General features: G+C 41.9%; 1 protein-coding gene across 2 annotated transcripts in view; it reads left to right on the top strand.

The window, feature by feature from the left end:
• Window positions 1–2076: 2076 nt before the first annotated feature.
• LOC133470382 (cadherin-12-like) overlaps window positions 2077–12329 on the top strand; it is a 132879-nt gene continuing 122626 nt past the window's right edge. For both annotated transcript variants that reach the window (XR_009785967.1, XM_061758733.1), the window contains exons 1-2: window positions 2077–2358; window positions 10478–10679. The gene's annotated coding sequence lies outside the window, so the exon portion shown is untranslated. The remainder of the gene's footprint in view (window positions 2359–10477; window positions 10680–12329) is intronic.

Genomic DNA, 12329 nt, shown 5'->3' with positions numbered 1-12329 from the left:
TGCCAACTCTACGTTGCTGGTGTTGATGATTGAACAAAAGAGTCAGTATTTGTTGTGAATAAATAGCGCAGTAGTTAGGAATTAGGGTTCTAAGGTACAACAATCAGTTATTTTGACAGCTTTTGACAATTGAAATGCTAACAATCGGGTTGGAAACAAGACTAAGAGAATAAAAAGGTTATTAAATCACACCTCATGCCGAGTGTTTTATACCACAAAGTGGAATTTGACGGGACAAGAAAGCCCCGCAAATAAAAAAGTGAGAATGCTGATAGCCGAGTAACCTTTTCCGATGAGTGAGGTGTGCCACTACGTTATGTGCGGGTCTCGTTTTTAAAGGTCAAAGCCGCGGGTCGCTCCTCTGCTTAGCCAACACGGATGGCGACCCGGCGAGGCGCTATATCATGCAAAAAAATGAACATAAAGAGAATCCAGGTCGCAGACTTCAGAGAAACGGGTCGAGTTTTGATGTTTTCATGATGTAACTCTTTCCGCTCGCTCATCAAACGGGAGCTGACTGATCTCGCCACCAGACCCATCGAGTCACCTCCCTTAAAGGCAAATGCAGAGGACGTGCTTGGAAATGGAAACAATGTGGCTAAATGCAGAGCAAAAAAAATTTTTTTTTTTTTTTTAAATCTGCCTTTTCATCAACACTCACATTTAACAAAATGTTTATTACAGTGGTTGTACAACCAGATTAGACCAAAATCTGAGCATTATAACCCCGCCAACGAGATTATGGCCCCCATGGGAACGTGCTATCTCTTATGATTCATACCAACTTTCCATAACCTTTGTGGAAAATGTCATACGGTCAAGGACGTAGAAAAAGACAGCACAGTTTAAAATGAATGATATATATTTTAGCTGACAACGCAACACTTCTTAATGCAATTCTGATAAAAAATACACATTTTCATTTTCTTTCAATTTTGTAAGCTTCACGTGTACGAACATTGTCTGCTTTGACGTGTCCTTTTCACAAATACCTTGTTTCAGGATAGTGACGTAGCTCTTGTTCCAGGCCCGTGCACACACAGACTCCAAGTGGTGCTCAAGCACCTGCCCTTTTTTGCCGCAGCCTATATTTTTCTTCATCTACTGTATTTTAAACATAAAATAATCTCTGTGATCAATTCCTCCCAAAGTGTTTTGATATTTCAGGGGCATTTATATGAGTCCTTGGGAGAGTTATACATATGCTCCCACCTTGATTTATTTGAAGTTAATCGGAGACACTTTCAGTGGTGGCAGGTGTGTGCTGACCCTTTTTGAGTTTGAATGTGATTGCTTAATTCTGAACACAGCCACATAACCATTTATAAGAGGGTGTGTGTACTTGTGCAAACCTGTTATCTCAGTTCTCTGTTTTTACTTTTCCTCTCATTTTTTTCTTCAATTGAGATGAACGGGTTATAGGTAAACTAATGGTGGAAAAACAGTTCTAATGATTTGACTTCATTTTTTAACCACAAAAACCTGCCATTTGAACAGGGGTGTGTCGACCTTTTATCTCCACTATAGCTTGCCTTCACCTACATTGTTAATATTTGTTTCATTGACTGTGATGACTGAGTTAACAAAAAAGGTCAAGTTAAACATACACTAGTTTTTTTTTGTTTTTTTTTAATAGTATTAATAGTATTATTTTGGCGCTGAGGCTTGAACACCTGCCCCCAAAAACGCCTGCGCCTGTCGACTTGTACCGTACATCGTCAAAGCTGTGCGCAATATCACGATATCATGTTACAAATCATCGGGCGCTGGCTTACGCGGGTGTACCTAATGAAGTGACCCGATGTGAGTGTGTTAATCGTGTCTCATTGTGTGCAGACAAAAGCCAATCTCCCAGATGACCACTGCGAGTCACTGGGGGGAGGGAGGGTGTGTGTGTGTGTTTCTAGTGGCCTCTAAATCTGCTTCCTAACCCCCTTCCCGCAGAGGAGGTGTGTGTGTGTGTGTGTGTGTGTGTGTGTATATCTTCTTCACTCTCTCCCTCCTCCCTCCCTCCATCCGATTCACACACACGCACACACACACACACACACACACACACTAGCTCTCCGGCTCAGTCGTCAGTCTGCAGAGCGCGAGTGCAGCACGCCACTTTCTGCACGCCTCTCCAACACTCACACTCGTTGTGACAGTGGTGGTGGCGTCCACTGCGCGTGGAAGTGCACCCCCGGAGGAGAGAGAGCATGAGAGCCAGGCGGCAGCACGACCAGGTTGGGAATTAAACGAGAAGGAGAAGGTGGAGGAGGAGGAAGCTTCTGTGGAAAGCTTTCCGAGGAGACTTTGCAGGAGCAAGCTCGGACTCTTTGGATTTTAACGTGCTTGTCGAGCATCCCACTGAGGGTAAGTCAAGTGTATCAGTGCAGTGCGCTCTCTCTTTCCTCCTGTGAGGAGCTCCATACCTTGCAGGCACAAATTAGGGGGTGATGTGCCCTTGCGCGTCCTCCTGCTTCACATTAATTGAGCTGATTGGCTTGACCCCGTTTGTGGCAGCACTGATGGGAGTGCTTGTGGCACTCTGATCCCAAACACTAAAGTGTGTGTGTGCAAGTTGGGAGAGACGACCTACATGTGTAGGCTGTGTGTGTGTTGCGTGTATTAAAAACTCCTTCACTGCCATTGACGGCTGTTGAATTCAAATATCCACGTTCACATGGAGGACTGGCATCGAATGTTAAAAGTGCACTCAGTTGCTGAGCTTCTAAAAGCGTTTGTTTGCACACTCGCCGCATCCGAGCGACTTACGACGAGCGCTCCTCGCCCGCCGCCGAGCGGACCGGGATTAGGGGCAACAATCCGAGCGGCTTGAGGGAATCTGATTTGCAGAGAAACAAGGGATCATGCATGCAACACTGCCCCCCGCTCCATCACCTACACACCCACAACATCTCCTCCCTCCCTTCTGCAGCAAGCAGATGCTTATTTGGATGAACATCGGGTCAGCATTCCCAGAACCGGGAGCTGCGTTGACTGCTTATAGACTTCTTGCTTCCATTCGATTGTTCCATCACTGTGTGCACTTTGCATCGCTTTACATCCTCTCCCTGGTTCCTGCCTAATGCATCCACACAAATCACACACAAACAATTGTGTGAGCTTGTGGAGAATTGTTATTGCACAGGCACTACCTTCGCGTTGTCGCTTACAAAGAACACTCGGGCAAATCGGATGGAAGTCACTTGAAAGTCTTCCCGGCATTGCGCCTCGAACAAGCTGCTCGGGAATAATCAAAGGAGAGCGAGTTCGGACTGGCTGCGCGTCCCCAGGGAGGACAGTGAGGCTACTGTGCGCTAAGCAGAACCGCTCGGCCGGTGTCGCCTCAGACACAATCCTGGCGAGTTGTCTACTTTCCTTTACGACGGCTCCAAGTGTTAAACTCAAATCAGCAGACTCACTAACAAGGAACTAAAGGTTTCAAAAGTTAAAAATGGACACGTTTTTGGCCAGTGTTGAGTCTAATTGGATTAAATTTACCATATCACTGTCCAATAGTGGGGGCGGGGGGTGGGTTATCATTTTTTCCCCCCATTTGTCTATTTGATTTTTTAATATTTAAAACAGTCCTATTTTTTAAAAATTGGCAATAGCTTTTTTTTTTTCACGTAAAACATTCTTATTTTATGTCATTACAAAAATCTTAGACAGCCACAAAGTATGACATCTTTTTATTTTATTTTTTTTATTCATTATAGTCCTATTATACATTCCGAGTTAGTGATATTTTTAAAAAATGTAAAAGTCCTAATTTACCTCTTAAAAAATGTGGAGACATACTGTAGATTTGACAATTTGAATTTTTTTCCTTCATGAATTTGTTTGTATGAAGGATCGAAACGTTTGTATGAAGGATTTGCAACTTTTCTTTTAACGCAAAACATTCCTGTTTTAAATCGGAATTATGTTTTCATGTAAAAAAGTCGTATTTACGTCGTAAATAGAGTCATACTTTGTTGTAAAAAAAACATGCAAAAATTCAACAAATTATCCATCCATCCATTTTCTGAGCCGCTTCTCCTCACAAGGGTCGCGGGAGTGCTGGAGCCTATCCCAGCTATCATCGGGCAGGAGGCGGGGTACACCCACAACTGGTTGCCAGCCAATCGCAGGGCACATATAAACAAACAACCATTCGCACTCACATTCACACCTACGGGCAATTTAGAGTCGTCAATTAACCTACCACGCATGTCTTTGGGATGTGGGAGGAAACCAGAGTGCCCGGAGAAAACCCACGCAGGCACGGGGAGAACATGCAAATTCCACACAGGCAGGGCCGGGGATTGAACCCCGGTCCTCAGAACGCTGTAACCAGTCGTCCACCGTGCCTCAACAAATTATGTTATATAATTTTGTGTTTCTTCTGATGTCTGCTGTGCTAAGCCTCGTCCATTAGTCGATCGCAGAAGCTTCTTTGGTCTTGGCTACGCAAGTCGCCGTAAAAAATGGCCGCGTTCCCTAGCGGCCGTCAGGAAGTTTACGTGGAATCGATAGCGGAGAGAGCGAGTCTCCTCGCCCTCGTCTGTGACCACCTCCACTCTGGCGAGTCATCTTGAGACCGTCCTCTGACGAATTATCCTCAGATCGTGATCGTTGCTGAGTGCCCCACACCACTAGAGGGCCATCAATCTTTGGCCACCAATTAAAACAAAACACATTTTTTTTTGAAAAAAATATAACTTCAATCTCTGAAGATTACAACTTTTCGACTGGATAAAATATGATGTTCTTGTAGAATGACAAGTCTTTCTCGAAAAACAAGATTTTCATCAAAAAAATACATTTTAACATTTTAATCTGAAAACAAATCTGAATTTATTCTCATAGAGATTTCAAGACTCATTGTAAAAAAAATAAGACGTGATAATACCACAACTTTGTTTCCCCTTTGTTTCAGTCAAGCTCAAAGTTCCGATGAGTTGCAGCCTGTCTGCCGGCTAAACGGGCTGCAATAGAAATCGAAACGGGTAGTAAATATGAAGAGAGCAAAGTTTTGGTGCTTTAAAGAAAATATATTTTAGTTCCATTTTACCATGGTTAACTTCTGTTATGATTGTATAACAGTTCATTATGGGATACTGTATAACCTCTACCACACGGAGTTGAGTCGACAGAATGGAGTCAGGTTCCCCAAGCTGGCCAAGTTAGTGCATCCAATTGGTTGTTACACCTGTTGAGCATTTCGGGAGCGCTAGACTATTTTGCTGGTTTCTTACACCGTACTTAGAACATTTGAAGATGATCAGCTCTGAGCATTGTTGTATATTCTGCAGAGAAAAAAAAAAATAAGGACAATATAGAAACTATAAACTGTGGAACTCCAGGGCCTGCTAGAGAAATACAGTAGTAGAAAAACGTAACTAATTGCGTGTGAAGGAAGGCGGTCTTTGGAAAACAGCAAACGACATTTGAGACATCCAGTTTTATGGAATGGTGACTGAGCTATTTATTAATTTTTGTGGCATTTTAAGCGCTCAAGTTTTTTTGTCCTTTCGTTTTCCCGTTGTTGTGAACGTCGCAGGAAGTTAACCGAAAACTAATTTGCAGATCACCTAGCTAGATTGGAAGTTCGTCACGGATCTGGTGCACATATAGTCCATTACTTCCTTGACACCGATTCCTATTTAAACAAGGCATTGGCTCCCACTTGTAGCATCTGCAGCGAATATGCAAATAACTCCATTACGTAAATTGTAATAACAGCATTTAAGCCAGTACAGTATCAAAGTAGGACCCCCACCATGTGTCCCGCTTTGGTCCACAGATGTCTTAGCCAGCGTTTGTTCTTAATTTTCACTGGTAAGGTTTAGAGAAAGACGGCTTGTTCTCGACTTGTTTGTCATTCCCGCTCGGTCTCGCCGAGGAAAGTCTTTCGCGGGCCGCCTCTGAAGCCGAGGCGGCCCGCGGAGCCCCCCGGCGCCCGTGCTGCGCTTGGGTTTGGAAATAGACGTGGGAAGGATGCAGTTACCTGGAGACGCGTCGTTTTTTGGTTGTTTTTTTTCTACCCTCTGAAATCCGTCCAACGCTCGGGCTGAGGACACGTGGCTTGTTTGCTGGTTGAAGATCATTTTTCAGTCGTTTTGTGCATCACTTCACAAGGAGAGGCGTCAAACATTTGCACATTTCATTCACATAAATGCACCGTTTATCGGCTTTAAATGACTTTCACAACCGGCTCCTGCGCGGACACTTCAAAGGCAGCTTTTGTTGCCTTGCTTTAAACAGAAACTTGCTCCCTTTTTTCCCCCTTCTTCCTCTTACAGGCCCAATGCTGTCGATAAACTCTTTCTAAAATAGCCCAAAGAGACCCCCTGGGGCTCTTTCTGGTTTGCGTCCCTTATGAGAATTTCACCACAGATTCTCCACCACAGGCCACGCAAGAGGTTCTTCATCTGGATTTTTTTTTTTTTACCCTCGTAATGAACTCATGGAGGCTCCATCTTAACCATAAACAAGCCGACCAGACCCCAGTCAACAAGCACAACTCCCCCCCTCTGCCCTCCGTTGGCAAAGATTTGCTGTCACACACGTGAATGACTTTTATTCCAGCGAGCCTACAGGTAGCCTCCAATGATTTGTACCCAAGCTGCTACGGGGGGGGGGGGGGGGGGGGGGTTCATTAGGTTTCATTAGAACCAGACCACGCGGCACACTGGCACCTGCGGGTCAATGCAGCATGTGTACAGCGCTTAACACATTTATTAGAGAGCCTGAAGACTGCATCAGGCATCATCATGTTTTAATGCGGACTACCGTACTTTTCAGTTTCAGTGAGTTTCAGCATTTTCTAAGAAGGAAGTCTGAAATGAATCAAGCATGACAGTCAACCACTAAAATTAACCCTTATGTTCAGGATGGCCAATTAGTAACTATCCTTTCAGATCTAAACCAAGAAATAATCATGCACTTTAACACTTATTCATGTTTTTTCCTCTTAAAGCAGTCAATTGGAAGATTAATGTCTAACAATAATAATAGTATTTTAGCATTAAACACATAATTTGGATAAAAGAGCCACAAACATATTGCTGTATTAACCCTGATGGAAACATAAAAAATAAATGATTTTGCTAATTAGCAGGTGATGAACTTATTAAAAGAATTTAGGGTGCTATTAGAATTTCATTTCAAAGACAAACATGAGTGAGCGATAAAAGCAATCAGTATGACTTCTCACCTGGATGACGCACACTCGCTACTGTTTAAACAGAAACGACTGCAATTATTTTCTTCTTTAGGACAAAGTAGTGAGTTGCAATGTAGCATTTAGCATTGACCGATGCATCGTCACCAGATTTCCGAGCACATCAGGAAGAAAAAAAAAACACTAAATGCTGGATCGCTAAGGATAACCTTTAGAGACATCCGATAATCGGGCATTTGCTGACTTTGAGCGGAAGAGGCAAATCGGGCACAAATTCAGCCTGATTATCGTTATGTGTGTACAGTGTTCAATTCGCGGGGGATACAGACCGAGCCCTGCCGTGAACAGAAAAAAATCAGCGAGGGAATGAAAACCCTATACTGTATGTTGCCTATATAGGTCACAAAATGGCAAAGCACCCATTATGTTTCAAGGAGCTCCTCAACTCACTTGCCGTACCGGGGATTTGCTGGTTTATTTTTCTAACTGCCTTCATTTAGGTCGCGTGGCATTAAAAGTCATGACTTTATGCCACCTGTTGGATTTTCTTCTTTTTATTTCAATTAACGCAGCGGCAAAAGCCGTAAACACCATACATAAACGCACCGCCAAATCTCACCTCGGTCGGCACTTTTTGCGGCCGCCATTCATCACACCGCCGCTGAGGCCGCTGTAGGAAGAGCGCACTTGACCTTGAGGAAGTGGCGGCCAGAAGATTCCTCGCCCTGGCCTTGTGTCAAGATGATTTCTTAGTCTATTTAATGGAAGCAACGCCATGCTTTATCACTTCCACTGTTTTTTTTTCTTTTCGTCAACAATGCGAGGGAGGCGGTGATTCAGTTTATGTTATGCGCAAAAATAAGTAACAGATGATGCCCCCCCCACCCCACCACCTCCCTTCCTGCAGCCCCCAACCATGACATTTTATGTGAGGCATTTGTTGTTGCAAGATAAGCTTGAGTGAAGACTGGGCGAGTGTTTCTTTGTCCTTCTGCTCTCACATCAGGCTGAAAACAACAACGCATTGGACGTCTCTTTTTTGATTACTGTTATTATTATATTCATTATCAGCTCTGGGGCACACTCGTTCTTTTGTGTAATACATTTTTTAGGTCGTTATTTGGCAATAAACTCTTGCTAACGTTCCATCAGTCAGGTGAGAAGGAATAGCTACAGGTGACAAATCAAAACGAAGGCTGTTGAGCTTACCGCTACTTTGGTTTTACATTGTATAACAGCCTTTCCCAAACTTTAGAATTGCAGAAATTGAACTTATACACACATGAATTGAGGGTTACTGAAGAACACATGTGATGGTAACTATCATGTATTGCTAAGCTAGTTACCATAGTTAGGTAATGTGTCGCTAACTTGACCTAAAATGGAATGTGGAAACTAATAAGCATACACTGGCGTGTGTAATTGTTAGCTTGAATTAAGGTAAGGCTAACAAGTCTAGATGAAGGCTAATTTGCTACGAGACAGTCGTGCAAACCATCCAAGGCTAACAGCTTGACACCATTCTGCGACATTGAAAAAAAATTAGCCTAACATGCCATACTTGAACTGAAACGTGGAAATAAAAGCACAAACAAAACAGGATTGTGACTGTAAAGTGTTAGCATACGTGGTGCCAGGACTAACAAGGCTACATAAAGGCTAATGTGCTATGAAACAGTCGTGGAAGCCAAGGATATCCGGTTGAAATCATTACAAAATTGGTCAATGAAAATAGTTGCAATACTTAACGTATCCCTACGTTATTCTGAAGCTAACTAGCATAACTGATGGCAGGGCCAATCAGCCAGTGATGTAACATCAAGGCTAATGTGCCACGCACTTCAAATGTGGGAATTAACGTATGAAAAAATACACATTGTCACGCTGCACATTTTGCCACTTAATTAGCAGTTCGACACGTTGACAACGTTTGCGACGATGTAAATCTGAAGTGCCAAGTGACGAAGAATGTCATCTTCTCAAACAATTACAGCTACTCACTGTGCACGTATTAAAAATGATTTATTCCCTCTTACGAGAAATATGATGAAAGTGCGTAGCTGACGCTCTTGGTGGTGTGTTTGTTTCCCAGTGTGTACGCCCTGATGCGCAAACGTGGCATGATACCAAAAAAGAGGACAAAAGAAACAAATAAGTGACATGCGGCAAACACGCGCACACGCCACGTTATCTGGATATGAGCATGAATTACATAATTAACACTCACTCGGGGGAAATCAGCGTCGGCGTCTGGAGGCGGCCGGGGGAAAAGCGGCGGGCACGTGACGTGGTCTCATGGTGGCGGCTCATCAAGTCTTAATCATTTTCGCCCTACGCACACGTTAAAAAAAGAATCTGCATATAATCATCACCGCCATCATTTTTGACATTCATACATTTTCGCAAATCAGGGACATTCACCTGCAGTCAGGCACACATATTTAAATAAATACCAGTTCGATTTGGATTTATTTTGGTTGCTAAAAAAGTAGTATGTCCAGATTACTTTTTTTTTTTTTCCGGTCTTTGCCAGCAATGACCTTCCGTCAGGTTACTGAATATTTAAATATTTTTATGATGAGGAATTACGGCTGTTCTAATGTGTTTTCACGGGGATAAACTGTTTTTGTTTAAGATTTTCCCCGAAAAGGTGTGGTTATGGAGAAAACAGTTGTAATCTTTTGGGAATAATAAATATATGATGGGAATGACGTTGTAATGTTATGAAAATAGTACTTTTTTCTATTAACAAAAAAAGTTGTAATCTTACAAAAATGAAGTCATGTTTGTAAAAAAAAACTATGCTACAAGTAGAATAAAATCCTTTTTCACTCAAAATGTCACGTCTTTATTGTGATTATAATAATTATGCTACAATGTACAGGAATGGAAATGTGATGTACTGAAAACAAACTGGTGTTATCTGACTAGAAAAAAAGGCGTAATAGTAGTTTTTCAACTTTAATCTTGCAATATTGCCATAACTTTTTTCTCCAAATGTGAATTTCTTGCCATAAGATTCAAATAGTTTTCCTCTCAAAGAAAACTTTATTCTGTGATCATTTTTTTCAATAAAAATGATATTATTTTCGTATAATTAAATGTTTTTTTACTTTCATTATATTACAACAACAACACAAACTATTCTAATAATGTTCAGACTATTTTATTTTAATCTAGAAAAAAAAACAAATCAAACGTCACTGCATAATATATATATATTTTTTGCCATCAGTCATTAACAGCACTAAAGATGATCTAATTAGCATGGTTTCTTCTTAAAGGACCTGCCTGTGATTCTTCTTCTTCTTTCCTTTTAAGAAGCGGTAAGGAATATCCAAGAAATTCCTGCAGCAAGCCGCTTGATTGCCACAGCAGATCGGAGTTATTTACCAACCTCGCCCCGCTTTCTGAGCCGACTGGAAAAGATTGGAGTCTACAGTAATTGGCACTGGGCCGTCGGCGTGGGAGTGCTACAGGTTAGCGCGCCCGAAAGGTTGGAAAGAGGACGTCGAACGTTCAGGTGAAAATAATTTACGTTTATTAACGGTATTTACGTTTATTAACGGTATTGTTGTATGCTCGGCTAGTAACAGCTCATTTCTGTTGGTCTGTCTCTTGTGTTTTGCATTAAATGTTAGCATTAAGCTAACAGACCTTTACCTGTATTTGGTTTGGTTGGATATTTTGGTGTTTCAATACGCAAAGTTTAATTCTCTTTTGGTGTATTCTCTCATTGTATGTGTTGCTGCTTGGCGTGTGTTAAAGTAGCAGTTGTTTAAAGGTTCATAATTACTGTAACATCTATGCTAATTAACTCTAGCCCTTTGAACATTTTGGCGTTTAAACATAATTTGACAGTTAACGTCAACTGGGAGTGACTAATAATGCTTGAAAAGCATGTCTTACAATCTTATTTGTCTTCTTTCCGTTTCCTCCAAATAATGTTATACGGTAGCCTCCAATTTCTTGACAGTGAAAGTGTGAGAACAGACTAAATACATCCGTTAAAAATTGTATGTTAATAAATTGAAGTGTGTTTAAAGCATGTAAGAGAAAAAGTATATAATTTGTATTGTAGAATTTCATCGATTGTCAAGTGGGTCTGAAGTTTCAGACTGGTACGTTTCCCCCCATGAAAAAATTGGACGGTTCACTGTATAGCTGAGCAACGGCATGACAATAAACAAGAGCGGCGAAGTCGCAGACGTGTTTAATTTTCACCTGTCACGGAATTAACGTCGATTAGCGGCGGCCAGAGTGATGCAGCTGACAGCTGCTGTCGGCGGCAACGCGGGAGCTCGTTTAGCACGCCAATCATCTTTACTAATCAGAGAGGAAGCGGCGTCAGACGCGTTTACATCATGCGTCTGTTAGCCGCACTCGCTATCATTCTTGTAATAAACACGCCAGGACGGCTGTACGGCCGCAATGTCAACGCATCGTATCGTATTTGCATCACAGCCTGTGTGCTTTTTTTTTTTTTTTTTTTTTTTTACACCTATGATAAACATCCCATCCTCTCTTGCCTTGCCTGAAATGCTAATAAAATGCTGCATGATCCCACTTCCCCCAGTGTTTCTATTTGTATCGATATCGCAGTTTGTTTTTTTTCCTGTGGAATTTACCCTCACCTATTCTGATGCCGCAAGATGCCGCAAGATTGCACCAAAGGCCTGGCTAATAGGGAAGTAGTAATTGCTGTCAAGGAATTATTGTTGAAGTGATACATCGCAATAGAGCCTAAGAGCTTTGTATGTCGGGGAGGAGCTAGTTTAGCCTGGTTTGTCAGTGGAAGTTACCGAGTAGGTTCGCCACATGTGCACGTAGACGCGCACTTGGGTTGCATTTGTTCCAGACCGTATCATGTGTAAGCCATTTATTTTTTTAGGGTTAATGTGTGACATAATGAAAATGTTTCTATTGGTTGTTTCACTTTGCAGAATTAAGAGCACATTGACGAAAACCTCTGTAAGTAAAATAAAATAAATGAGCAATAATTATGTTGTTTTGTCAGCTTATAGAGGTTTTAAATGTGTGATGTAGGGAACCTGTTTTCATTGGTTATCTCTGGGATCAGTAGTTAAAAAAAAGAGGAGACTATTGACATTTGCATGATATTAAACAGTCAAAATGACCAGAAAGTGGACATACTTGTAAATAAGTCAGGTAA

This window comes from Phyllopteryx taeniolatus, chromosome 20 (assembly GCF_024500385.1).
Source record: "Phyllopteryx taeniolatus isolate TA_2022b chromosome 20, UOR_Ptae_1.2, whole genome shotgun sequence".
In the NCBI taxonomy this organism is placed as follows: domain Eukaryota; kingdom Metazoa; phylum Chordata; class Actinopteri; order Syngnathiformes; family Syngnathidae; genus Phyllopteryx; species Phyllopteryx taeniolatus.
The sequence above is the reverse complement of the archived record's forward strand: the minus strand, read 5'-3'. Positions and strand labels throughout refer to the sequence as shown.